Genomic DNA, 5488 nt, shown 5'->3' on the forward strand with positions numbered 1-5488 from the left:
AGTGCTGGCTCTGCACACGTGATCTCTGTGTTAGTGCTGGCTCTGCACACGTGATCTCTGTTAGTGCTAGCTCTGCACACGTGATCTCTGTGCTAGTGCTGGCTCTGCACACGCGATCTCTGTTAGTGCTGGCTCTGCACACGTGATCTCTGTGTTAGTGCTGGCTCTGCACACGTGATCTCTGTTAGTGCTGGCTCTGCACATGCGATCTCTGTGCTGGCTCTGCACACTCGATCTCTGTTAGTGCTGGCTCTGCACACATGATCTCTGTGTTAGTGCTGGCTCCAGTGCACACAGGACCTTGTCTAACCTTCACCACAACCTGAGAAGACAGGATCATTTATGATCTTTCTCTATAGGAAAGGCAGAATCCAGAAATGAAGCACCCTACCCCAGGCTGCCCACTGGAGAGGGGCAAAGCCAGGCCCGGATTCCAGCATTGGCTCCCTGCATCCAGACGCCATCCTCCCCTCCCTCCAGGTGGATCCAGGGTTTGTCAGACAGAGGTTCACACATTTTTCTAGAGGGAAGGGCATCTTCACACACAGAGCTGGCTAGAAATGCCTAGCTAGGTTTGGGCGTGAGGGGTTGTGCAGGTAAGGGCCTCCTTCTCTTCAGGATAGACCCTGCCCTCTATAGCCTCACTCCCACACGAACCTTATGCCTCCCAGGAGTACCTTCTGCATGGGCCCCTCCCTGCTCTGGCTTCTACAGTGTGCCCAGCTCGCCCTTGAGACTGTCAGGACTCAAGGTCATTCAATGACAGCCCAACTGCCAGATACAAAGCTGTTCTCAACCCTCCTTCCGCTGGAGGCTCACAGCTCTGGCGCTCCCACTTGCAGAAACACATGTGCATGCTTGTGTATACATGTGTTGGGGGGCATGCATGTATGCATGTGTGGAGGACAGAAGTCCACTTTGGGCATCTTCTTCTACTGATCTCTGCCTTGGTTCTTGAGATAAGGGTTTCTTAGTGAACCAGCAGCTCACAGATTTTCCTAGGCTGGCTGTCCAGTGAGCTCGCGTGTGTGTGTGTGTGTGTGTGTGTGTGTGTGTGTGTGTCCTGTCTCTGCCTCCTCAGGGCTGGGATTACAGCAGCCAAGCACACAGCCCAGCCTTGCCTGGCTTTTAAGAAGATCTTAGGGGATCTGCCTGGCTCCTCCTGCCTCCAGCGCCAAATGCTTTACCCACCACATCAGGACACAGCCAACATTCCCTTGACTCCTTCTTACTTTGTGGACACTGTGTTCACAAGTCATCTGCTCGTTAAACTGCCAGTGCGCAACAGGGGAAGTCACACCACAGTGACAAAGACAGCTACAAGCTAGGCTTCATCCAAGTCCTCACGAAGCACCTCGTGAGCATCTGCTGTCAAGACACCTTCTCGGACTTCTCCATGTAATCGGGAACACTCAGTAGGACAAAGATGAGGGACTGAATGAGCCTTCACATGGAACATCAAGGCTTAGCAGGATGCCATGGCAGAACAGGGCTCCCAATGACTGAGTCCTCATCAGCCCTGAGTTGAGTCCACCCTTCAGTCCTAGACTCTCAGTTACCACCGTGCCATCTATGCCCTGTGGAATGAGATCATCCGGAATGTACCTTCTCTAAAGCCGATCTTGCCCATACCATCCTTTCTTGCTAGGTAGGTCCAGCCATCTCCCTGGACCCTGCAAAAGCACCAGAATGCCCCCTCCCAACTCTGATAGGGTGCTAGTGTGGCGCTTGGACCTCTGACCAGCCTTTCCAGTAACACCTCCCCATGCTGACCCCACTTCAGTTAGCTCAGATCTTGCCACTTTCTGCTCAAAACCTGGCTTGGTCCCATGCTACCCCCTCTCTTTGGTTTGCAGTTCAAGCTCTGCCACAGAGGTTGCGATCATCAGACCCTTTACCCACTTCATCTACCTTAAAAGCCCCCAATGTCATCCATAACACTCCACCTCCCCAAACAGGGCATCCATCACCCTTACCCCTCCCCCTTTCTGCATGACACCATGCTGAACCATCTGAAATTGAATTCTTCAAAAACCCAAAACAAATGTCACCTCCTCCTGGAAGTCCTCCACGATATATACTTCCCAATCACAGCACCATCCGAATCCTGCAGCAAAACTAAGTTTCCCGTCTCTCTTACAAGGTAAGCCCTTTGGAAACATGGGGCCACCCCACCCACCCAGCATGCCCTTCACCAGTTGCAGGTGTAGCAATGTCGCTATGAGGTAATGATGGCTTGCTCTGGGGGTGACAGTACAGTGCCTGTGAGCCAGAATGGGTGAAGAAAGAGCATGGCTCAGATGTACTTTTGAGTGATTGTTTTAAAGGAGCAGCTGGGATTAATCTTAATAAGGTATTTTATTTAGCTTAATGTATTCTGGAATATTTTCGATCAGTCTTTGGGAACGCATTCTGAGCCCATTCATTTTTGCATTGGAGCTCTGAAATGTGGGGTGAAAAGCATTGCAGCTCATAGTACCTATGCCTGAAGTACTCTGTGGCTGTGGCACTGGGCAGCTTACGCCGTGGAGCCTCTGCGAACACACATCTGCGACCCTTGGACTGAGCCCCATACGCCTCTCCCCTCTGAGACAGGATCTCGTAGAGCTCAGGCTAGCTCAAGCCTATGAAACCAAGGATGACCTTGAACTCCTGATCCTCCTGCCTGCATCCCTGAAGAGCTGGAAATGTCACTACCCTAGGTTTTATGTGGTACTGAGACTCGAACCCAGGGCCCTATGCATGCTAGACAAACACTCTGCCAACCCAACGGAGCTGTGTCCCCAACCCGGTTTCATCTCCTGTCGCTGAAATCAGTCACAGCCTCCCAGGAGCCTTGACCCTCAGGGCTTCTCAGGGAACGGCTCTCTCAGCTTTGATGAACAGACAAACATTAGGCCCCTTGTAGGGAGTATGAGTCTTATCCAGAACTTGGGTATCCTGAAACCAAGGTCTCCCCTCCCCCTCCCTCTCCCCCTCTCCCTCTTTCTCTCTCTTTCACACACACACACAAACACACACACACACACACACACACACGCACATCACGCATGCACACACATACATACACACAGGCATGCATGCAAACCCATTCAGACCTATGTACAGCATGTATACACACACACACACACACACACACACACACCAGTATTTTACTTGGCTCAGATTAAGCAGAATATACACATCTGGTTAACCTGCTTCGCGTGGTTATAAGGTGTTGACCCAGAAGTTGTTTCTCTATGACATCATGACAGGTGTAGCCCATGGTGAGCACCGCACTACACTGTGTCTGTGTTCCCTGAAATTCACATGTGTCATGCCTAATACCTGTGGTGTTATGAGGAGGTGGTTGGAGGGTGGAAAGATCCAGAATGATCCTGTTCCCAAGGATTCTATTTTCACAGACTCTAGGCAGTGTGAGAATACACCATGCCTAAATGGGAACACTGGGGATGTCGGGGACACTGGGGATGTGAGGAAGGTAGGGATTCTCTATATTAGGAAAGCATCCTTTTCAACCACAAAACAGAAAGCCAGAGCTCTCGGAAGGCTACGTCCTAGAGGGAGCCAGCTCTACTCCTCCGGATGAAACTGGACAGGAGAGACCTCCCTGCCCACTCGGGATCTGCCGGTACTTTCTAGGTTCCTTCATTCTAGAAGGTTCTTCGTCTCTGTGCAAAGCCAAGCCTCAGTCTATTGAAGGCAGTGAACCTCTGCAAGATATCCCACTGCGCATGCCCAGCTGCTGCAGGATATCCCACCCCGCGTGCCCAGGCCTGAGTCCAGGCCTTCCCTTCTGCTGTCCCTTCACCTCCCAGCACAGGGCTGACTCAGAGGTGAGCTACACTCTGGGTGCATAGGAAGCAGGGGTCCCCATCCTTCCAGTTACCTTCCTGGAAGGATTTGGGGAGCCTGCAGAGGACCAGAGCATCTCAGTGTCCCGAGACGGCTTTTCAATGGCCTCTGGTCCTCACTGGGTTCTCTCAGCTCTCTAGATAGCTTACAGAACTCACCCGAAGTCACTCGGGAGGGATCTTTTGCTTTCAAATCACATTTACTGTTGCAGGACAAACATTAATTACTCTCATTTGAGAGCAATCACAAGTAAGCCTTCCGTGGCAGACAACACCACAGTCCAAGAAGGCAGGCATCAAATGGGAGCCCCGCGGTCAGCTCTGGTCCAGAATACAGGGCCACAGCATGACTCAGGGGGGCTGACATGGGGCTCTTGTCCTAAGTGAGAGCAGGAACCCTGGAGCCTGGTGGCCTGAGTTTGCTTCCTGACTCCTCTATCAGCTCTGGGACATGCCTCATTCTGCTCCCTATGACAGCCACCTCCTCTATCAACCTGGAGATGGACCCGTCTGCTTTCAATGGATTAATACAACAGGCAGCCTTCTAAAGTGACCCCAGAGTCCCCTCCTCCTTCATGAGGCAGCATGTGACATCCCAGCCACTCTGCATTCCTGCAATCATGTGCCAGAGACAGCTTCCGGTTGAGTTCTCAGACCAAGGAAGAGCAAGCTACTGAAGCCACTGGGTGGGGTCTCTGAGCCCTCTGAGTTTGTCTCGGGCTTCCAGTGTCTCTGCCTGAGCACTACTGAACCCCAGGGGTGCAGGAAGACAGGAAGGAGTAGGGTAGACGGAGATGTGGCTCCATGTGGCTCCAGGGATATCTGAGGTCAGCTGTCCCCAGGGGAGCTGTCACCATGGAAGCCAATGTGGTTACCATGTATACACCTCAGGAGTCCACATCCCAGTAAGAAGATGAGAACAATGTGGCCTCACAGACACCCACAGTGTCTCAGGCATCAGGCAAGTGGCCTGCTCATGTGACCTGTAGTACTCTGTGGAAGACAAAGCTGGGGTTAGTGTGGGGGTGGTGACCCCACCAAAGGGACACTCGCATGCCCTGTCCAGGGTCAGGCTGGGTCCCCTGCTGCTGCTGCTGCTGCTGTAGCCACCAACGCAAAGTCCCCAGTTACTGCCAGTGAGACCCCTACAGGAATCCTCACACCCATCACCAGAAAGCCCGGGGCCCAAATGCTGGCAACTAAGTGTGATCAATGGAGAATGGAAGAAAGAGAAATGTATGCCTGACATCTGACATCACTCCAGCCTGAGAGGAAGCGCTCCAGCCAGGACAAGAGTGAGGCGCTTTAAAAGGAGACCATGTGGCCACACAGACCCAGAACAGGGGAAAATGGATGAGTAAATAACCAGGTGGGAGGAGCAAGGCTTCCTTATAGAACTAAAAGTAATGTCTATGATACTCCCAAGTGTGCACACATGCCCGTCAGGAAGTGAGGCTCACTCTCCTGATGATAGGACCAAGAAGAGTCTCTTCTAATGACCAGAAAAAGGAGATGGGAAAATAGCAATAGCAGTGTGTGTGTGTATGTGTGTTTGTGTGTGTATGTGTGTCCTGGTCTATATAATGAGTTCAAGGCCAGTTTATTTGTGTTTTCTCTCTCTATATGTGTGTGTG

The 5488-nt window shown here is 51.9% G+C and overlaps 1 long non-coding RNA gene across 1 annotated transcript in view; it reads right to left on the reverse strand.

Moving 5' to 3' along the window:
• LOC116079215 overlaps window positions 1-5488 on the reverse strand; it is a 162640-nt gene that overhangs the window by 126649 nt on the left and 30503 nt on the right. The gene's annotated exons all lie outside the window — the stretch shown is intronic.

Source organism: Mastomys coucha, unplaced genomic scaffold, assembly GCF_008632895.1.
Source record: "Mastomys coucha isolate ucsf_1 unplaced genomic scaffold, UCSF_Mcou_1 pScaffold5, whole genome shotgun sequence".
In the NCBI taxonomy this organism is placed as follows: domain Eukaryota; kingdom Metazoa; phylum Chordata; class Mammalia; order Rodentia; family Muridae; genus Mastomys; species Mastomys coucha.